Source organism: Rissa tridactyla, chromosome 1 (genome assembly GCF_028500815.1).
Source record: "Rissa tridactyla isolate bRisTri1 chromosome 1, bRisTri1.patW.cur.20221130, whole genome shotgun sequence".
NCBI lineage: Eukaryota > Metazoa > Chordata > Aves > Charadriiformes > Laridae > Rissa > Rissa tridactyla.
This window is the reverse complement of record NC_071466.1, coordinates 139,977,914-140,001,655: the sequence shown is the minus strand read 5'-3', so window position 1 is coordinate 140,001,655 and position 23,742 is coordinate 139,977,914.

Genomic DNA, 23,742 nt, shown 5'->3' with positions numbered 1-23,742 from the left:
ATGTAACTCTGTCCCCTGGCATCTGACATAGCCTTTGTCCCTTGACAAGGCGGATTCGCATAGTGTGTGCTCAGGATTTTTCTCAGTGGCTGGCTTTGTGTCTCCAAAGCCAGGGAAGTACACTCAAGGGCTTAAGGCACATGTGCCAAATCTCAGGTTTTCAAGTGGGGGGGAGGGAAAAAAGTTGCGTTAGAAGTTACTGTACAGCTCTGCAGTCACTGCTTGCAGCAGCAGCTAGAGCGGTGGCTATTCTGTTTCAGCTTAAAAAAAGGATATGGGAGGGAGCAGAGGTATTGGTGTGGGACCCATAGCCTAAGGAATAGACAACTTGTCCTGTACTTCTGCTCTAAATAGCTTTGTAAGTTTGTGATTTTTTTTTTCTCTAAAACATCTGCTGGTGAGGGCTGCCTGTGGACTTGGATCCTCACCACAAGTTGATGCGCTGTAACTGTACCTGGTGTTCCCTTACTGTAGTATCTCAGCTGTGTTCCCAGGAGCTTCTGGTGTTTCTCCTGTAGGTATTACAAATGCCTTAGTAGTCCTTGCTTGTTCCCACCCTTCTCTTGTAAGGAGGCTGGTATTTATTATGAGAATTGTTGAAGGTCAGGCTCTGGCCGTAGCTCTGGACTAATGCACAAATGTATTGCCCACCTTTGTCTTACACATTGTCATTTGTCAAAGGGGTTATGCAAACCATACGGCTCTCCTCTGTAATGCGTTGTGCTATTCTGTGTTAATGGGGCCTTCTTAAAAAAAAAAAGTCTGATTTCAAAAAAAAGTCAAATGGTAATCATGCTTTTGTGTGACTTGAGAGACTGGAATGACTCCAGAAAGGAGTTGATCTAATTTTCCACCTTGGATATAGGAGAGAGCCTGGAGGGGAAAAATCTAATCTCATCTCATATGGGAATTTGAGACCTACCGTGTCCCTGAGCTCTTGCAGAACTGAGAAGCAGCATTTTTGTCAGCTGTGCAATTCTTGGCATGAGACTGAAACCGGCACCTGAAAGAGCTGGGGTGAACTGCTGTCAGCCGTAATAGAAGTTTACTGCTGACTTCAGCTGCCCTTGGTTTTATTGCTCTGTGTTGAGGCATGTGTTCGGGTCACCGACATCCAACACGGCTGTAGCCCAACGCTGGCAGCGTTTGCCAATGTCCAAGAAAATGTGTTGGGCTGTAACCAGGGTGATGAGAACTGAGCTGTAGGCTCAGCGTGTGAGATGGGTTTGGGGGACAGCTATGGAGGAAGCTCCTCTCAAACTGGCGTCCAGGTCAATTGCACAGCCAGAAGACTTAAGTTTATACCTTCTGCTGTTGCTGCCTTCTACAGAAGCTGGGTGAGAGCTTCCTGTCAGTTAGTCTTTACCTTGCAACACTGCTGCCTTAACCACAGCGTTCACTGCAATGCTTCATGCCTCTGATGCCCGCCCCCTTCCCCCCCTGTATTTTTTTTTAAGTCCTACAGCCTGATCTTTAGCCCTTCTTTTTGAACATCCTGTGTGTGTAGGTTGGTGTTTTCTGAGTAACCAACAGATGGGTAAGTCTTCTTTTCTCAAAGAAGAGCGAGCTACTGTTTATTACTTAAATATTACCTTCCTTTCAGCAGGAACATGAATTACAGATGCAAAACCTGGTTGCAGTCGTCCTGAGATCTGCAAGCTAGTCTGGAATGAATACTTCTTAGTAATGAATACTGATGAGATGAACGATGAGAAGTTTTACTTTCCAAGTAGCAGTTGTGACCAAATTCCCTGAAGAACTTGGTCCTGAGCAATGACAGCCTTAAAAAAAAATCTGCGTTTGTAGCACTGACTGCCCAAGCAGGGAGCGAGTTCCCATCTCCAAGTAAGGTCAGGATTGTCTTGAGGAAGCTGGAGCAGAAAGTGATTTGAAGTAATATGTAGAGTCTCAGGTGAACAAAAGGGATAGTAGATTTTCTGCAAAGCAGGAAAGGGGGAATTACAATCCTGCAGGAGAAACACTGCTTGGGACAATGTTGGAGTAAGATTATTTCTTTTATTTTGTTTTTTTCTTCCATGAGTATGCTGTGGCAGAAGTGACTAACACTGGTGTAATGCTTGTGAAGGGAGGGAGGGCGAAGTGAGTCAGGATAAGACAAGGATCCCTGTTAGGAAGAGGTCTGACCCACCTCAGGAAGAGGCGGGGTCAGGAGAAGACTGATGCTTGGAAAAAATTAGGGAGTAGAAAAAAAAAAAATCATCCTAGAGGTGGGTTGTAATGCCTCTTGGAAGGAGTAGATAGGGCAAAGGAAAACATACAAGAGTAAAATAGAATCATAGGGTTGGAAGGGACCTCTGGAGATCACCTAGTCCAACCCCCCGGCCAGAGCAGGGTCACCCAGAGCAGGCTGCACAGGAACACGTCCAGGCGGGTTTTGAATGTCTCCAGAGTTGGAGACTCCACCACCTCTCTGGGCAGCCTGTGCCAGTGCTCTGCCACCCTCAAAGTAAAGAAGTTCCTCCTCCTGTTTAGGTGGAACCTCCTATGCTCAAGTTTGTGCCCATTACCTCTTGTCCTGTCACCGGGCACCACTGAAAAGAGCCTGGCCCCATCCTCCTGACACCCACCCTTTAAGTATTTATAAGTGTTGATAAGGTCCCCCCTCAGCCATCTTTTTTCCAGACTGAAGAGACCCAAATCCCTCAGCCTTTCCTCATAAGAGAGGTGTTCCAGTCCCCTCATCATCTTGGTAGCCCTTTGCTGCACCCTCTCCAGCAGTTCCCTGTCCCTCTTGAACCAGGGAGCCCGGAACTGTCTTTTCTGCGCCATCCTAGCTTCCCCATTGGTAAACAGAAAGGTGTAACTATGTTAAGACCTTAAAGCCTGACTGGAATGTGAAAAACTACTCCAGAAAGGAAAAGGGCTTAAGCAGCTTTACTTCCAGACACAAGGAGATTTCTTTGCTACTGCTAATCCTTTGCACTAAACTTGCTTAACATAAATGTTTTGTGGCCAAATGTGACACTATATATTTTACGTCTATGGGAATTGCTCGTGGATAGCAAAGAGCTGGTGGGATCAGAGCAGCCCTGGTCTAGGTGCTTGCTTGGACTGGGACAGTAGAAGAGATGATAACTGGTAATGGGAGTAAGTCCTGTGTCTAACTGACTAACGTTAACACCCTGCCTGTAATGCTGTAAAATGGATGACATTATCCAAAGTTTGCACGAGCCGTTGAAACGCGCGCGGCAAAGTGTCACGGCGTGGGATGCGGCTGGGTTTTGGCTTGTGTAGATGGGGAAGCAGTGGTGGGCTCTGCGCCGTATTGCTCCCAGACTGCTGTCAGCTCTGCCCCTCGTCTGCTGCTGTGAGGAAAACAAGGGAAGATAAAGCCAAACTGCTAAAGGATATGGCTATTTATATATTGTAAGCTAGCCAAGGACAGTGTGGGGGATAGAGTGCATTCAGAATATGGGAATTTGCACCAGGAAACGGTATATCTGCCATTGCAAGATTAAGAAAATAAATGTTTGACTAAGGGGCGAGGACTCTACAAAGTCCTGGGGAAGGCTGGATTTGGTGATCTACAAGGTAGTTATGCCAGAAGAGAGATTATTTTTCAGACTTACTTTAGAAAATCAGAGCTAGCCTGCCTCGGAAACAGAGAGAGGCTCAATGTAGCTGCGTGGTCAGTCAGCAGCGTCGGAAGGAGGTGTACCAAGGCAGGGAGAGCCTGGTTTTCCACAGGGACAGGGTTTGTTGCTGGAAAATGGCTTATTCCTTTACAGTGGGGCTGGGAAGGTCTTCTGAGATATAGCACGGTGTTATTTTACAGGCATCCTAGCACATCAACCACCATAATTGAGTACAAGGGGGAAAAAATGACAGCAGGTCCATGAAATGTGGAAATGGTGTGGGATGCAGGAAGAAGCTGGCAGTAAGGTGTGAGCCTACTACAGTTGGGGCGGGAATAAATCCTATCAGACACTTTAAAAATTTAAATCCATCGTACCACATTCTGACTACGTTTCAGCAATTAATAGGGCTACTTGTAAAGGGCGTTAGAGAAGATCTGCGTGCAGAAGGGGAGCATGTAGTTACCTGCAGGGTGACTGTGAAAAGAGCTCCTACAGGAGTTGCTCCACTAGACAGAACAGCCTGGGTTTATTTTGACAGACTGCTCCCAGTCAGGGCTATACTTCCCCCCCTCCTCGCACACCCCTCAGGAGAAAAGAATATGAAGTGTTTGCAGGCGCTTTTTAGGAACCACCTGTACATCTCCACTAATCTTGTTTTTTCAGATGAATCTGTGAGTCCCAGCAAACTTTGTAGGAGATGGTCTCAGGGAAACTGCTTTGAGGAAAAAGAAAAAAAAAAAAAAAAAAAAAAGTAGTGGGGACTAAAATCCCAGTGATGTGAGTGTGATGCTGTTTCCGTGAGGGATGTGCTGTGAAGATCAAGCTGAGCCCTGCCCTGTTTTCTTACGAGCTCCGAACGCAGGTGCTTGCAAGCTTTTGCAGAGAAAGCTGCCTAAAAAGCCTCCTGCTGTAGGCACCAACACAAGCAACGCAGGGGCTTTTCCGAAGTCCTGCTGCACCTTTTTTTCATCCTGTTTTCTTTAATTTTTTCACTGCCAGGAGGCTAATAACACGGAGGCCCCCGGGGAGGACAGGGGTGTGCTGCGTAGCCCTGGGAGCTGTGGAGGGACCAGGTGCTCCGCAGCAGCAGAGTAAACAAGTGCCTGCCCATAAGGGACCCCCTGCGGGGCCCAGGGATGCTCTTCCCGGGGTGGCGGGGGGGAAGAGTTGCTGCTCCAGCTGAGGAACACACACACAAGCACTAACTTAGCGCAGACCGGGCTGGGTTTTGTTGGGTTTCTATGTTTAGAGGGCGGTTTATGCCTATGGCCACTGTGTAATTATGATGATAGCCACCTCTTCAGTTTCTGCCTGTTGGCGGCTCTGAGGAAACGACCTAATTTGAACTGCCAGCACTGAGGACCTTGAACCCTATCAAAAGTCATTTTTAAATGAACCTAGAACATCTAGACAGTTGCCAGACTTTGCTGGCAATGATAAAAATAGGTTAGTGAGATTTTTCCACTGCTGGACACAGGCTTCCACATGCGTGGCTCCTACAGAATGAATCCACAAGGCAGCCATTCATGGCATGTTGAATGCTCCTCTTCTCTGCTAGCTGCCTGTTTTGTGTTCAATAGATATTCAGGCTGCGGCTGAGAAGTGACCTTTTATGCCTTGCTCTTAATGCTGGCATTTAGTCCCTAACTTGCCACGCACCCGACTTGCCACGGTACTTCTCCCGCTCTGTCCCACCAGTGAAATCGCTCCCTTCTTTGAAACGTTAACACGGCAGGTCCTGCTGGATAAAAGGAGTTTGCGTCTCAAGATGCTGCTCCGTGGCTCTGTACGGGGAAGGAATAGTGTGTGAGCGAGCGAGAGCCAGAAAACCTGCACCACAGGACAGGTTTTTCAGCTTTGCAGCGGCGCAGCCTGATGCAAACTGCACCTTCCATTTACGCGGGCACCGCCTTCGCTTCTGGAAAGACAGGGGAGTACTCCACAGCCCTTTCCAAACCCACTGTCCCACCTCAGCTTGAGGTTTGTAATTAAAAGGATTAGCTTTAGATGTCCTTGACGCCCCTCCGTCGCTGGGATTTCTCGGTTCTCCTCCTTGCCTCGGTACCTGAGTGCATGGTTATCCTCGCAGCGGAGGTGTGGGGCAGAGCGAGTTCCCAGGAAGGAGGCGGACGTCTGAGTATTTCAGGTTACATCCCACCGTCAGCAATGCAACAGGGGCAGGGGCGAGATAGGGTCGGTTGTCAGCAAGTCATAATTCATGACTTGGTCTACCTGTAGGCTGTTCAGGGCACAGTGTGAATGCGAACAGATGTTAAAAGTGGCAGCGGGCGTTCAATGAAGTTACTGTTTTGCCTTCTCTTGTCGCTTCTAGCCACTCCTTGGTATTTCTCCGCGGCTCTGTTTTGCGTGAGAGTGAGGACAGAAAAATATTGGTCAGGGATGCCAGTGGGGTCTGTCTCTTTTCAGGTGGAGTCTGGTGGTCCCATAAAGCCGCACAGCCCTGCTGTGCTGTGGGGCAGGGTGGTCGCGCCGCAGCGCTGCGGCTGCCTTTGCCAGGTGTACGAGGAGAGAAGGGGCAAAGTCCATGTCGGCCACGACTGTGTGCCTGCCTTTGGCTGGCTCTATTAGTATAGTGAACTTGCAAAAATTTTTCTGTCGTCACAAGGGTGAGCAGGGACCTACCTTGTGTGGCGTAAGTAGTTGGAAGAGGGAAGACTGAGTCAGGTCCCGCGCTCCTGACCATGCAAATCATGCTTCCATGGCACGCGTGTGAGGTGAACGAGTGAGGCCTTTCCCTGTAGAAGCAGAAAGGATGCCACACTGCATACTTTAATTTTTTACACCAGAGGCTGTAAAAATCTCCAGGATATGAGGACAGTAAAGCTTAAAGAGAACTAGGATCATAGGATCACAGAATTGTTCAGTTTGGAAGGCACCTCAGGAGGTCCAACCTCCTGTTCAAAGTGGGGTCAGCCATGAGGTCAGACTAAGTTACTCAGGGCTTCATCTAACCTGATCTCAAAAACTTCTAAGGGTGGAAATTGTGCTGTCTCTTAGGGCAACCTGGTCCACTGCTTGGCTGGTGTCCTGGCAAAAAGGCTTTTTCTTATGAGTTTGAACTTATCTTGTTTCAACCTATGCCTGTTGTCTCACCACAGTGTTGTCTTTTTGGTCATCTCACAGATACTGGAAGGCTGCCATTAGCTCCCTGCTAAAGCCTTCTCCAGGTTGAACAAGCACTCTAACCCCAGCATCTTTCTCACAGGGCATATGCTCCATCCAGCATGCTGACCATCTTGGTTGTCCTCCACGGAGCTTGCTCCAGTTTGTCAATGCCTTTCTGATATTGGGGGGGGACAACAAAACTGGACATGATGTTTTGGGTGCCTTCTAATGGGTGCTGAGAAGCTGGAGGTACTCACTTCCCTTGATCCACTGATTATGCTCCCGTTAATGCAGCCCAGAATGCTGTTGACCTTGATCGTTGCCGCAGTACGCTCCCAGCCCATATTCAGCTTGCTGCCTACACAGCCCTCACCCAACTTTCCCCCTGGTGCTGGGGAACGCCGACAGCAGAGCAAATGTGAGGAGACTGCACTCCGTCACCTCCATGAGATTATTGATAAAGACATTAAACAAGACAAGTCTCTGCAGTCCCCTGCAGTGCCCCACTTACTATTGGCCTCCTGTAAAATGAATGTCTCTTTTTGCACACCCGGAAACTTGTCCCGGTTGTGGGCTACCCAAAGGTCCATTTCTGACAGAAGCAAATACACTAAATGTAGGGAAAATACCTCACCACCATTCTGGGAAAATCTTCAAGATTATCTTCCACGTAGGGCAGTTGTTACCTGAAAAAAGTCATCACAGGCATGGCTTTTGTTCTGCTGCTTTCTGGGAACACTCTGTGCCCTTTGGCTCTCCCTCGGGACACTCCATCCTGTTAGTAGCCAAGGTTAGAACTATACTGATGAAAAACAATAAGCAGTTTCTTTGCTACTTTATGGGTTTGTGAAGGATAGCGTGTCCATGCTCAAGGACTTTATTGTGGAAAAAGAAAAAAAAAAACTGAAGGTGGAAACGGGGCAGAAAGCTGAGCAACCAGTAAACATGCCACTTGGCAAGTCGTTCCCGTCAAGGACTGCTGATCCCACATGCCAAGGTCCACTACAAAGAGTAAGCTTCTCCTCTTTGTGAGGGCCAGCTTGGCTCCACCCTTGACTTGTCACCGCAATTAGTAAAAGCTGGGTTTTGCTGCCATCAGTTCCCCTTCCTGAGCCTGTCAGCATATCTTGCGAGCTGCTTCCTCCGCTTTTCCAGCCATGTGGATGGAAGCAACCACATCCCTTCCCAGAACAGCGAGCCCCATGCTTACTGCTGATGTCATCTCCTCACACCATGAGAGGAGCTCTGCTCCCTCTGGCTTGCTGGCAAAGGTCCGGCAAGGATTTCTATTAAAAAGTTTAGTTTTCCTTTCTGTAAGCACCTTGTTTCACAATGCGTGCCACACTTATCTGTAAAATTAGCCCTGCAGCTGGTACTAGCTATTCCTCCATGCTTTTTGTGATCAGACCCTGTTATCAGCACCTTATCGTTGCCAGAGTTCAAGTGTCTGGGCTCAAACTTTCTGTGCCACCTGCCTCGAGTTGAATGGGGTTTTTGTATGTACTGAAGTATCAGCAAACGGAGTTCAGTTATTGCCAACGATGAGTTTAGAGGAAAAAAATGTTGGTTTGCCCATGTTTTTTAAAAAACAAATATCTAGCAACCATTTAACTGAAGTACAGCCTCCGTTTGGCAGGCAGTGTCTGAGAGTTGTGAACGGCTTTTGTTTTTTTGTTAGAGATGTGCCTATGGCTTTTCAGAAGGAAAAGGAGCACCAAAGTGTAAGCTTCTGGGGGAGGCTTTCGTCTCCACAGGCCTGCTAGACCTGGAGGTGAAGCCACCAAAATACTTGGGCACGTAAGCGTGTCCCTGGGACTAACATTGCAAAGCTCAAAAGTTCTGCCTACACTTAGCCCCACACGCACCTAAAATCTGTGGATAGACATCAGGTTTTTCCTGGGAACAAGAGCTGTGCCGTAATGCAAATGAGATTTTCTCAGCCTGGTCAGAGCTGAGTTGGGTGGCTCTTGCCTTGGGCTGTCCCCAGGAGGAGATGGCCTCACCTCTCTCCCCGGGAAAGTCTCTCCTGTGTGAGAAGGTCTTTCCTAGATGCTTATGGACCTCTATGGTGCACCTGGAGGAGGGGACATGGTGTTGATACTCCATAGACAAATTTTCCTCCAGGACATAGAAAGAGGAAGGGCCCTTCTGTACACCAGACTCCCCCAGGAGCCCCTTCTCAGCCCAGGGAATGCAACCCACCATCCTCCACACCCATCTCTGTAGACGAGTGCCCAAATTACTTCACAGAACCACACAGAATCACAGAATGGTTTGGGGTAGAAGAGACCTTAAAGATCACCTAGTTCCAACCCCCCTGCCATGGGCAGGGACACCTCCCACTAGACGAGGCTGCTCAAAGCCCCATCCAGCCTGGCCTTGAACACTTCCAGGGATGGGGCATCCACAGCTTCCCTGGGCAACCTGTTCCAGTGTCTCACCACCCTCAGAGTAAAGAATTTCTTCATAATATCCAATCTAAATCTCCCCTCTTTCAGTTTGAAACCTTACCCCTCATCCTATCACTACACTCCCTGATAAAGAGTCCCTCCTCATCCTTCCTGTAGGCCCCCTTTAGGTACTGGAAGGCTGCTATAAGGTCTCCCCAGAGCCTTCTCTTCTCCAGGCTGAACAACCCCAACTCTCTCAGCCTGTCCTCATAGCAGAGGCGCTCCATACTTCTCCATGTGTTATCGTTTGCAGGCTGGATGAAGGAGACCAGGCTTTCTCAGCCCTCTTGAAGCCCTGGTTCACCCCAGCCCATGGCACACTTCTGCCATCAGCTTTGTGCAGGGGTAATGCACGCTACTCTGGAGGGAAACCAGGGTGAGTTAAAACCTGAAGGCGTCAGACCTGGCACAGCCCAATTCTAGACTGCCACGAAGCATCCAGGCTACTGAAACGTGTCCTGAGGTACCAGTCTTTCAGGCACGCCTGCAAATATCCCTCTGCTCTAGTTTTTTGCCTCTGGCGGGACAACACCCTGCAAATTTGCTGGTTTCATTCAGAGTCACCTAGCCTTTTCCCCTGCCACCCCCAGGCTTCCCAATGAAACACAAACAGAATCTCTCTAGCAAGACTTCAAGCAAGGCTGGTCCTTAGCGGGAGTGTGGGAACACCAGGTTGCTACTGAAGAAGACATAAAAGGCAATCCTGGTCGGTGGTTTACCTGCCTTAACCTCCCCCAGGGCTCCCAGCCCCTCCTGGCTGGGAGTCACCCTGTGGCCAGGCGTTGCCCTAACCCAGGGTGCCTCGCTCAGGGGGTTTTCAGAGCTGGGGCCATCAAGGGAGGCAGACTTTTTGGATCCTTACTGGTATCCCAAGTGCCCAGCTATTCCTCACAGGAGGTGTATCCGCTGCGTAAAACCTATTGGTCTGGTTTTGGGTGTCCTGGTAGGCAGCCTTGAAGTTTTATCTCTAGTCAGCCCTCCTGGTTAACTGGTTCATGTTCATTCTCCCAGCTTGATACTACATACTCCCCGGCAGACTTCACAGGACTACGCTGTAACACTCGCTGTCTTGGGTGCGTTGCCAAGTTCCTGTAGAAGCAGCACATGACACAACAGCAAAAGGTGCCAGATGATGCAGAAACCTCTTGCTGCGCTGCAGCGATGAGAGCAGGTTTTCTCACGCCCACGCCTCCGTTGCCGTCCTGGTGCTGCAATATGCAGGACAGCTTGAAGCTCGGCGAGACGCGCGACTTTGTGCAGCTCAGTTGTGGCACTTCTCGGAGCTGGGAGAAGAGCAAGAGCAGTTCCAAGAGTATTCGTGCATTTTACACAATGACCTCTTTTATAAGGAAATACTTAGCGCGGCTGGGCCTCTGCATCCCCAGGATGGTACAGGGAGGCTCACCCTCCTCCCTTTAGGACCTTTTTTGATTTTCCTTGTTTTCTTTCAACAGAAAAATGAAAAAATCCCAGCATAGCCAGTGACCTCTTTCTTCGTGCCAGTCCTCAAAGCTGCCAGGCAGCAACGGAGCTGGAGGCGCTTCTCCAAAATGCTGGGGGAGGGCCCTGGCCACTGTAACCCTGAGTGGATGAGCAGGGGCTGAGGGCACCACATTCTCCTTCCACCCCCACTCCCCTTTCTGGCATCCTTTTAAAATAATGCAATAAGCCATTCCCCGTGTTTGCTGGAAGCAGCGTGGAAACCTTCTCCCAGGTGTCCTGTGGTGTGACCTGGAGCAGGATGACAGCAGAAGAGAGAACAAGGTGAGAGCGGCATCGGGGGAAACGAAGCTGAAGAGAGGGACTGGGCAAGAAAGGGAAGGGAATAAAACTGGGGATGGAGGAAAGGGTCAGGGCTAGAAACGCAGTGGAGAAGGCAAATGCAGAGCCTTATGCAGAGGTATAAGGATAAAGATGAGCGAGAACAAGTTGTGGGGAATGACAGGAGCAGGTAATGTCTGGGAGAAAATGTAATGGCCCGGAAATAGAGAATGTCAGACTAAAAGATATAAAGGGCTCTTCTAGCTTGAACCACTGGCACTACAGAAAGGTCTGTCGGCTGGCTCTGTAGAAAAATTTGTCTATGGAGTATCATCATCAAATGATGACATCAAAGCCTCCAACCTTCTGATGATCGTTACGTGGCAGTTATGACCCCGCACCATGAACTGTAGCTTTTGACATTTGGTTTTTTTTTTAAAAAAAGAAAAGAACAACCAAGAATAGAGAATAAATGAAATTAAGACTGCAATCTCAGGTGATGCTAGTATGAAGAGCATGGAGGAAACCTCTAATGTGCGCGTGAATTGTGACACGGATCTGCAAGATCCTCGCTTCCCTTTTGCCAGGAGCGCGGAGGCTCTAATGAACAAAATCAAGGAGCTCAAGGGAAGAGGCAGGGTGGTCTTGCGATGAACATACACTGACGCTGTCCTCCTTCAGGCCCAAAGTGACGTGGGGCGAGTCACACAGTTGGGCTCTTTCTGTATCCCTCATTTTCTGAGTTTACTAAATAAAAAGTACTTTATGTGGGGTGCTGGGCCCACATGGCAGCAGCTGAAGTCTGTTAAGAGCCATGGGCTACAAAACACGGCACCTCCTGAAGAATTATGCCTCAGTTCTCTCAGGCCATTGTCAGCACCTGGTTTTGAACTTTTAACTTTTTTTGTGCCTGAGCTCCAAAGCTGTGAAGCGAGGCTGGAGGAGAGAGCTGTTAATAACGCCCCCCCTGTCCCCTCAGGGTGTTATGCGAGTGCTTTCACGTTTGTGGGACACCGACAAACAACGCCGATGAGCATCACCAAGATGCCACATGGAAATTATTAACCACTCAGTGAGGAATTCAGATTACATGGCCTCGGTCACACACTGCCGGAGAAGACTGAAAAAATCCAAATTACTACCTACCTACTCATTGGCCGAGACAGAGGTTCTGAGCTAAAAATAGCCTTTAATTACAAGATCGCGTATGCATCGGCACAAAAGAGGCTGAATAAAAGTTGCACCCTCATAGCAACATTTCCTAATTTTTGAATGCTCAGCTCTATTAACTAAAATAATTTTCTACAATTTTTTTTTTTTTGAAGCGAAACTTTTACACTTTTTCAAGTGCTGCCGTACCCCCTGACAGTGACTGTGCAAGGCCCTGTTACTGCCACCTGTCACTGCCTGCACATCGGCTACGCTCTGCAGAAAGCCTCTTAAGTTGGGTTTTGTTTTCTGCCTGGAAGCTCTGTTTCAAGCGGGATATTTTCCCTTTTGTACATTTTGTACCATTGCCAGTAAAAAAGTCCCAGAGAATTCCGCACGTGCCTCTGCAACCCTCTCCAGATAGCAGATCCTTTTTATGTTAGTGAAACTATGTTGTGGCTAATTTTCTGCAAATACCTTTGAGGGCAAAAGGTGCTCCTGAACCAGGAACTTACTTCAGCTGCTGATGTGTGGGCTCAGAGCGCCTCGCTCATTTTCCCCTGGCAGATCCGGTAAATTTAACAGAAACAACTCTTATTTTAGCATTTTTTCCGGCAGCATCACATTTATGCGGTCACTTCTCAGAGCAGAACAGGGAGTTCCCTCTCCTCCTCCTCCTCCTCCTTTTATTTTTTTTTTTAATTTTATTTTTTTCCTGTGCTCACAGTCCCCCAGCCCGGGCAGGTCTCCACCGTGTCCAGCACACTTATTTACCAGGAGCTTTGCCGGCGGGAGGAGTCTTGCCCACCAGACTGGAACCTGCTCAGGCTCCAGAGCAAATGCCCCGAAAAACAGCTTTCACCAAAGCCATGCCCGCTGGCTGGGCCATCGCCAAGATCAGCAAAAGGATGCTTTAAATCCCTGTAGGACTTGGCGACCTTCCTTTGGGCTGGAGGGAAGCACTTCTCCTTGTTTTGGCGGACGCGATCGCCGCCTTCTCGAGATGCCAGCGATGCTGCTGGAGACGCTCTCTCCTGTGAAATAGCCGAGCATCCTCTAGCAGAGGAACGATGTTGCTGTATCTCCCGCGGCGTCTGCACCCACGCCTCCAGCCTGCGTGCCCCGTCCTCCCAACCGGGCTGGCTCTGGCTCGGGGCAGAAACTATTTCATTTCACAAGGAATTAAGTCAGAGAGGAATGAAGCCCCTTTCTCAGGGGGCTTCAAATTTCTAGCCACCTTGACCAGACAACTCCTGCGATATGCCCAGCAGCCTAACACAGCCCTGGGGCTTCCCACCAGCCTTCCCCCCTGCCCAGGCAGCTTCCTGCTGCCCGTTGGACCAGGCAGCGCTGCATCCCCTTTCCCGCTGCCCACCCCTGCCTCTTCCCACTTCACCCCCTCTTTTCCACCTTCATTCGGTGGCTTTGTAGCCACAGGAGAGAGGAGAGCTGCGTGTTCCTGCAAGCGTTACTCGCTCTCCCCCCCCCACGCAGGGGCTCTCCCGTGGGAGCAGCCCGGCACCACAGGACAAGCCTTCCCTATAGGGAGGCAGGGAGACGGGGATTCCCTTCCCGTTTCCTCCCTTTGTGTAGGCAAAGTTCAAAACGATGTTTTACATCAGTGGAATGACTGAGTCAGGCACCTCTGGCAGGGTGGGGCGCCTAGTTTGGGGGAAAAAAACGAAAAAAAAAAAACAAAAAGAAGAATAAAAAAGAGGCAATGACTTCTGCTTTATGATACATCGGCTGCTAGTCACTCATCTGTACACAAAGGGCTTTTCTTTATGAGCCGTTAACGAAATGAATCAGCAAAGAGCATGCCTCCAGACGCATCGGGCAGCCTTTCTCCGGAGTCACATCTCGCGGGGAGGGCATGTATTCCTCTGCCACTGCGAGGAACGTTGCACAAACAGGAAGGTGCTTTACAAAATTGGAAGGTTGCTGTAAAAATAAACCGTGACCCTTCCTCAGGGAACAGCAAACAGAAATTATGGGAAACATTATTATGGGCCAGCCTTTGTTGTTGCAAACAGAGGGAGTGTAAACAAGCCAGCCGGCCAGGCAGGCTGCCACCCCGTGTGGGATGGCGGGCAGCAGCCGCCTGCAGCGTCCCACAGGCCAGCCCACAGCCCTGCCGCCCCGCAGCCGCCCCAGCTGCCGGCCTTCACAGGGTGGCCTTCACAGGGTATTTTTGCTGTTCTGAACTCCTCTCGTCGGCCCTGGCCGGTGGAGCTGGGGCACAGCCCCCTGTGCCAGCCTAGCAGCTCCCCAGAGATGCTCTCCAGCCACCCCACCACCCCCACGCCGGAGTACAGAGCTGGGACTCGGGGTGGGGACCCCCCTCAATAAGGGTCTCTGAGGAAACTTTTGTTTTCATAGAATCGTGGAATCATCGAATAGTTTGGGTTGGAAGGGACCTTTAAATACCATCTAGTCCAACACCCCCCCCTGCAATGAGCAGGGATATCTTCAACTAGATCAGGTCGCTCAGAGCCCCGTTCAGCCTGACCTTGAACGTTTTTGGGGATGGCACATCTACCACCTCTCTGGGCAACCTGTGCCAGTGTTTCACCACCCTCATTGTAAAAAAATTTCTTCCTTATATCTAGTCTCAATCTACCCCTCTTTTAGTTTAAAGCCATTACTCTTTGTCCTATCCCAACAGGCCCTGCTAAAAAGTTTGTCCCCAGCTTTCCTGTAGGCCCCCTTTAGGCACTGGAAGGCTGCTATAAGGTCTCCCCGGAGCCTTCTCTTCCCCAGGCTGAACAACCCCAACTCTCTCAGCCTGTCCTCACAGCAGAGGTGCTCCAGCCCCCTGATCATTTTTGTGGCACTCCTTTGGAACTGCTCCAACAGGTCCGTGTCTTTCCTATATTTCAGTTCCTCCCCAACAGAGGCTCAAATTATGCAGGTGCCCAGAAGCTGTTGGCTTACAAGAAGGGCTCCCATGGCCTCAGTAGAATTTCAGGCAGACCGCAGCCTGAAATTCTCAGCAAAATGCGAAGGTAAGCTCAGAGGGCGGGTGTGTAACACCTCAGCATGCCAATCCCAGCGTGAAAAACCAAAAGAGAGATTAAAAGAGGTGGCTGGCAACCTCTTGCCCTCACTCACCCTCCTGCCAGTGCAGGCTGCCATGGGGCTGCCAGGTAGCCTGAAGCCCACAGGTCATTCATGGGATGAAAGCTGCAGAGGCACAGCTGGATGAGATGGCAGGCAGCAGCAGCGCCAGCAGCAGGGATATGGAATGGACGCAAACACATTTATGAACTCCAAACAAGAGGCTCTCACCACCCCCCGATCACCACACATCACAGCGTTTTGATGTTATGACATCTTCTGGAGCCACACGAGGTGCAAGGAGGTGCCTGGGCAGCAATGGAGGGCGCCGAGCCCCCCGGCAGGCAGGCGTGACCCCAGGCGTGAAGACGCAGGGCTGCCCAGCCCGTGGTGGTGGGTCAGGGCACAACCTGGCACCGCTTCTCTGACCCGCTTCTTGCTGTGGCATGCCCTGAGGAAGGTGGGGGAAAAGAAAAAAATAAAAATAAAGTAAAATAAAAATTTAAAAAAAAAATAAAGAAAGAAAATAAAAAATTAAACCCCAGCTTCCCCAAGAGGCTGGGCTGAGGAGAAGCAGACGTGTGATTTCCCTGTTCAGGTAAATAGATCTGCTGTGGTTTGGGCTGGGCTGGCCACTAAAAGGAATGACAGATGCTGTCTTTAACATCTCTCCCCTTCAGAGGAGAGGAAGGAAGATGAGAGAGAGACTTGTGAGTTGAAAAGAAACTAAATGATTTTAATGAAGTATTAATAATAGAATAATTAAAATAAAAGATAATATTAATAAGAAAATAATGAAATATATATACAATACATATACAAAACTGTATCAAGCTCCCAGGATGATGATCACATCAGTGGCCGGCACTGGGAAAGTCCCAGACTTTCTTGGACTGGATACTGGACTCAGCGATGGATGGGAACTGGATTCCGGATCTGGATTCAGGAACGCATGGGTCGGGATCACAGACAGACAAACAGACAGGGTCCTCCTCGGACGCCGGCCATTGAGGGAAGAGAACTGAACCTTTGATCCCTCAGCTTTACACTGAGAGTGATGCAGATGGGATGGAATACCCCGTTGGTCAGTTTTGGGTCACCTGTCCTGTCCGCTCCTCCCTGCAGGTGGCACCCCTCTGCGCTTTTCCATTTCTGACCCTCCAATGGGCCATATAACAAAGTTAGCTGACCTTCGCTGTTATAGCAATAAGTATAAGCAGGAGCCTCTCTGCGTACCATGCCTTGATATTAACTATAAACACCAGCTGCTACCACTGCTTGAAGCAGACACTGTCTGAAAAACACACCCTTAATTTCAAAGGGTCACTGAGAAGAAAATTGGTTGTGTTTTACATCAAACCAGGACAGGAGGAAACCACCTTCCCATAGAAGAAACGGATACCAGTTGCCCTCCCCAAAAAACAACACGGAGGAGCGGGGGTCCCTCTCTCCCAGGACCAGAAGGCAAGGCAGACCCCAGAGGGGCACTTCGCAGGCAAAATGGGCTGCTGCTTTCTCTCTTCACATTTTGCTCAACATTCCTGAAAATAAACCAAAGGAGGAACTTCACCCCCTTGTTCTAGATGCTGTAAAAATACGTATAGTAAGCAGAGAGGGCACAAGAAGTGTCCCAAGAGGGTGGCATTTATGCCTGTATGTAACTGGAACCTTTAAGCTCCCTTGACGGAAAACCAAACACTTTTAATTTCTCCAGCAGCATTTCTCCATCCATTTCTCCAGCGACAGCCCTTAGTGGGCTGCTATCACAACCCTGGTCTCTGTGAAGCTTAATGTTCAAGATTTACCAGCTCTTGCCTGATGGGCTCACGCAGGTGTGGGTACGTGGGACACAGAAGAGTTGAGCAATGCGTCCCCGGGTCCCTCCGTGCTGGCTCTGGTGTGTCTTACGCTGTGCAGTCTCATCTGGCAGTTCTATCATCAGTTCTGAAGGTATGATTATCATTAAGCTAATTGAGGTATCACAGGTGCTTCCACACTTGTCAGCATTTAGCTATGAAGATGCACGGCACTGTCAGATAATGGATTTGGGGCTTGGTTTTGTTTTGTAATGTATCATTCTTGTGCTTAGCACTGCAACACAAAGAAAAATCAATATTTACTGTTCAGCAATAGATTATTTTCTCATGCTATTTGTAGCAATCTTTATAATGAGCAATGCAAAAAAATACCTTGGGAATTTCAACTGCTAAACTGAATAAATGTTGATACTTTCTGATGTATGCCGCTTTACAGAAACTGAGAGGTCTGTAAGAAAAGATTTCTCTCTTTTTTTTTTTTTTTTTTTTTTTTTTACTAAAACAGAAGAATGAGTTTATGAGGTTTTATGTGCTTTCACCACATAAAACAGGAGTTGTTTGTAGAACATAATGTCTTACTTGCTGGCTAAGGCACATAGGAAAAGGTTAATATGCCAAATTCATCTGTTTATCCACCAGCTATTTAGATGTAGCAGAAGATTAACAGTCTAATTACATTAAAACATGCAATATAGTAGATAGATACGCCTATGTGAGACTCTGTGTGTGTGTGTGTGTGTGTACTGTTCAGCTGAAGGGCCACACTTTGGGTAACTGGACAAAACCTTCCTTCTGCGGCAACGTGCTTGTGACAATATCCTCGCTCTCATTTCCAGTCTTAACCACAATGGTACTGAATTAGACCAATACAAACATGCATATCCACAATTTGGCTTTCCACCTCATAAAACCTCTCAATTAATTAGGAAAAAAACAAAGTCAGTACTTGATATCACACACGGCTGTATCCATTTGCACCAAGTCTGACTTGCTTCACAATTCTGACTACTCAGCTTGGCACTTCCAGTTAAAATTACAATAAAGAGGCAAAACAATTCCTCACTTTGAAAAAGAAGATGCCGCAGCCAAAAAGACATGGCATTTTGAATTTTGATCCTGCCACCCTAAACAAATGAGCTTCTCGAGACTTAACATGCAAAAGAAATACCTAATAAGAGCACACAGGGGCCTAAACCCAAAGTGTCTGTGCAACGTGTGCGTGATCTGGACAGGCTGGATCGATGGGCCGAGGCCAATGGTATGACAACCAACGAGACGAAGCATCAGGTCCTGCACTTGGTTCACAACAACCCCATGCAGTGCTACAGGCCTGGGGAAGAGTGGCCGGAAAGCTGCCCGGCAGAAAAAGATCTGGGAGTGTTGGTCAACAGCCAGATGAATATGAGCTGTCAGTGTGCCCAGGTGGCCAAGAAGGCCAACAGCATCCTGGCCTGTATCAGGAATAGTGTGGCCAGCAGGACCAGGGCAGTGATCAGCCCTCTGTACTCAGCCCTGGTGAGGCCATGCCTCAAATACTGTGTTCGGTTTTGGGCCCCTCACTACAAGACAGGCATTGAGGTTCTGGAGCAACCAAAGAAGGGCAACGGAGCTGGTGAGGGGTCTGGAGCACAAGTCTTATGAGGAGCGGCTGAGGGAGCTGAGGTTATTTAGCCTGCAGAAAAGGACCCTGACGGGAGACCCCATCGCTCTCTACAACTACCTGAAAGGAGGATGTAGCGAGGTGGGGGTCGGTCTCTTTTCCCAAGTGGCCAAGTGATAGGAGAAGAGGAAATGGCCTCAAGTTGTGCCAGGGGAGGTTTAGATTGGATATTAGGAAAAAAATCTTCACCAAAAGGGTTATCAAGCCTTGCAACAGGCTGCCCGGGGAAGCAGATGAGTTGCAATCCCTGGAGGTATTTAAAAGCCATGTAAACGTAGTGCTGAGGGACATGGTTTAGTGGTGGATTTGGCAGTGTTAATGGTTGGACCTGATGATCTTAAAAGTCTCTTCCAACCATAACGATTCTATGATTCTAATTTTACTAAAAGTAGGTTGCAGCAAGGAAAACAGCACAATGGGATTCCAAGATATTGGTGCAGTGTGTACTGCAGGCATAATAGACTCTTCACCTTGGTGTGTGGCCTGGCACATGGTCAAGGGCTGTTGCTGCTTCTGCCAGTGGCAGCAGCCGGGAAAAAAAAAACACGTCTGTGTACCTGTGATACCTGTGGAGCAGATTAACCTTGGTTTAGCTCCAGCAAAGTCACTGGAATCACAGAAGGGATGAATCTGGCCCTCCGTGTACTCCCAAGTACCCACCCTTTCCTCCAGCTGTTAACAGTGATATGAAGGAAATCTCAATTCAAAACTTCAAGCCCAATTGAACCTGGCAGATTTTAAAATTACAATCATGGAAATGAATCAAATCATACCCAAAGAAGCCTACATTTTATCCAAAAGCTTGAATGCCAAAGATTTTCCATTTCAAAAATTTCACTGCATTCATTTAATCTCCCAAATTTTTGGGATTGTGTTGCATAGGACTTTGTGATACTGAATGTCCAAATGACATTTTTATGGGAAATGTCATGAGCAGAATATGCAAGCTGGCTGCATATTTGTGCCACCAAACAACATCCAAAAGACGTATTTCCGAAAATAGAAGCTTCTCACAGAACACTCTAAATTCTTTTTTTTTTCTTTTCTGTAAGAAAAGGGGAAGGTAGACATGGACAAGCTGGCACGCTGCTGTTGGTTTTGTCCTTTTTATCTCCTGGAAGGGTTGTTTTTGGATCCAGGGAAGATTCATAGCCAGCCCTAGCTATGAAGAATTCTGCCGTCACCACCACTAACAGTTTTCAGAGCGCACTTGTAATTGCAATGAAAACTCCCATTCACACCTCTTGGAAATATTGGTTTAGGCTGTTCAGCTGTGGCTGAGTGAAACAAGTGTGAACTAATGCACATTCCCCGCCAGTTCTCAGCCTGCTGCAGATGGCAATAAACTGTTGCACTAGGAAAGGAAAATTCCCGAATCTCTATGCAAATCTGCAGATTCGCGATATAAATCTGTGCCGGACTATACTGCTTAGTCTTCAGCAGTCTGCAGCCACTGCCAGACATAAAATAGTGTTTTATAAGACACTGGAGAAAGAAAAAGGAGAGGAGCAGCAGCGTTCAACTCCTGCCAGACACTCTTTGAAACAAACGACAGTGACAATGCTTAGCCTCACCAGGTACAAGAGGGCACCCAGACCACTGTAAATATCAAAATTATTCAGGCCTTGCCCAAAAGACAGTGCAAAGGCTCAGTGCTAAACACAGAAAGTACCAAAGAAAATGCACCTCCAGCTTCCTAAACCACCAGTCTTTCCTCACAAGGACAGGGCGAGAGCCTGACACGCGTTTTAACCACTCATATCACATATCCCACATATTCAGGTGGTTAAAGCTCATTTGGGAACCACGGTTCCTAGGGCCTGCAGCCATTTATTGTACCAGAATAAACAGTTTTCACTTGAGTCCTCTGCTACCACATCTGACAACTGATTTCAGAGATGTATTTTATCTATTTCTCAGGCTGACAGTCCCAGGTAAGGCAGAAGCTGAGACTATCAAGCCAAGATCATTTGCTCTACACAACTACTCCTGCTAACGCTGCAGCGTGATATTCACACGCTAAGATTTGAGGAATGCAAGAGAAAAGACCCAGTTATGAAACATCCTGTCAGATTAAACTGCAATACATCCCGACAGGATGCAGACGTAAATGCAAGGCATACACACATAAACTGTCCACAGTTACTGTTAACTGAAAAAGACAGTTAACCTCTTTTGAAATAACTGAGCCACTTCAGCAATAAACTGTTGAGTCTGTCCCAGAGATGATGACCAAGTGTCACAAGAAAGCGGTACCCACCAAATATTTATCAACTACTTTGTAAAGAATTTTGAACAATACAATCCTCAGGTATTCAAACCCATCTACAGTTCAAACAGGACGCTAAACCAATTGATATGTGACAGAGATCTGTTCACACTGCTGGCATTTATAGTTACAGTTTTGCTGCCATTCATTGTTATAGTTTTATATTGATTTTTTTTTTTTAAAAAAAAAAGTAATTCAAGGCTAGCAAACACCAAACCAATGCTGGACTTCCCATGACACTTCTTGCACTATCTGGAGTCCCTAAAATTTGGTGTAGCTGCTGGGGTTCCTCCTCCTGTTTTGCATACGTCTTATTCTTCCTGGGCTCCCTTCCCACATATTCCAGGATACCAGCAATACCTTCTGACTCTTTCATGATCTGGAATTTCTACCTACCTATGGGGCTCCGGTGCCTGTATCAGCTCTTTCCTGACTGTGAGCTCCTCAAGACTGGAATTCATTAAGAAGAATAAAGTCAGGAGATTTGCAAAAAACAAGAGACAAGAAGCTTTTATTGATTGTAATTTCCCTGCTTCTTTCCTCAGCAGGAAAATAATCATGGCAACAACAACAAAAAAAAAAAATACAAACCAAAGAACTAAAAAATGCTTCTGTTGCAAATATTACTTTTCTCATCTCTCTTTTTCTCTTCTTATTTTGCAGTTTTTAAAATGGTAATGTTTCCTCTTCCTTTGTGGTTTTTTTTTTCCTCAGAGTGCAGCATCAGTCATTAGTTTCTTCTTTAATATCTAAAGAAAAACCAAACAGATTCATGAGAAAATGTGATCTCACAAGACACAGAACAACTTGAATTTTTTCAAATGTTTTATATTTCAAAATCAGACACACATACACACAAACAATATTTAAGGCATATGACACCCTCAATGAATCTAGAATAAGGTAATTTGTTTCCAGAACGTAAAACTGAAAATGGAAATCCAAACACAAAGCTCTCCCTTCCCCTTCCTCTCTTCTTGCTCAAGAACTTGCTTCCTTGAAGAGAGGGGTATATGCCTCAGTAAATCTTAGAAATGATCAGCCCTGTGTAGCCATTCAGCTCACAACAGATGATGTCTGACAGAGGACAGAACTTTGCCATCTCTTTTACTGACCTATAAGTCCCCATTTCTAAAAACAGATGAATCTAAGAATTAGATATAGGATAACTGGACCTATCTTGGACAGCAACCCAGGAAAAAAAAAAAAAAAGTTCCATTCCCATTCATGCCACAGTTTTGATTCTGCATTCAGAGGAGCTACTGCTGTCTTGGAACTCTTGCCTTATCCCCCGCTTCTCCAAAAAAAATCAACTGTCCTTTCAGTTACCAACAATAGTCTCTCCTTTCTTGCTGCCACTTTCTACTTCCTCTCTCTCAGCAAGCGATGACAACTCTGGCTCTGTTTGGTAGTGGTGGTGTAAACTCTGGTCTGGTGGTGTCCCTCCCTTTTGCTTTCCAGTATGTGGCATGGATCCCAGCGTTGTTCCATTGGGCACTTGAAGGAAATATGGAGAAGAGGGCAGGCAAGGTGGCTGAGTGTAGGAAATCTGCTCCGTGAAGTACTGTCCTCCTGCTGTGCTGGAAAATGGCATTCGTGAGTGCAACTGATTCGAGAATGGAGCTCCCTGCGTGTAGAAATCATGCCAAGAGACAGCTTGATAGGCAGTAGCGCCTGCTGAGGAAAAAGCAAGAAAGAAAAGACAAAATTATGAAAATAAGGAAAGGAGGATTAAAACCATGTGTATGTAAAAATGTGTATGTTGTGCTTAAGACAGCACGCTCAGTGCAAATACAGTATTGCAGTTATGCCTTAATGGTTACTGCAATAGAGCAGACATCACACAGATATGAAGGTTAACTTTGTTGTTTACATTGCAGTGTATTAATCCAGAGCATCATTATTAGGAGGAAAAACTTCAGAAGTTCATAGCATTCTTATAATCTTAAAAAACGTGAAGGTAGTTCAGCACAGATGCTGAGTGGATGTAATGATATTAAAGATACACACCTCCCAATTTTTTTTACTCCACTCCTATTTTCCAAGTTAACTCCGCAAAGCATAAACTGGATGCTTAATCTTCACTTTCCTTTATTAAAGGATGCAATCCAGGAAGCAGGAATGTTTTTTAATTAGTATCTGTAATTCAACTAAACTGCTCACTTGCTGAAGTAAGAATTACAGGTGTGTCTACACTGACAGATTGGTTCTCTCCCCACTGCACTTTCTGGAAGCCCAGGCCCTGGTTGTCCACACTGCATAACAGCCATAGGATCCCTTCCTTGAACACAAATATGGAATAAAAGACATCAACTCTGCCTCTGTTTCTTAACAGTCCTCCAACTTTATTAGTCCTAACAAGGCTTGCACATTCACACACCCCTTTTATGCTTGCACTCCATGCCCCAAAGCATGCAACACACACTTCTGGCTATATCATGCTATAAAAACATTAATTTGGTGCGCTGGGACACAGCCCTCTCATTACCTCTGGCACTTCAAACTGAAAAACCACAGAAAATAACAATTATGCCTTACAACCAGAGAGGAGAACCAGGCCAAGTGTGCTGATAGCATGGGTGCTGCCAACCTATTCTGGAGAATATTAACCATGAACAGTACGAACATGAACCAGCTTGCACCCATCAACCTGTGAGTCAGGCTTCTCTCCCTGACAAGGTCCACAAAAATGGTACAAAAACAGGAGCAGCATCTGTGGTCTGAAAACTCTATTCTCTTATGTGATAACAGCAGAGATGTATTTTTTTTAGGCTATGAGCTTAATTTCACGAACCTGACAGTCCAAAGAAATAAACTGCAATAGTTTATCTTTTGGTTGTACTTGGGCTTGAAC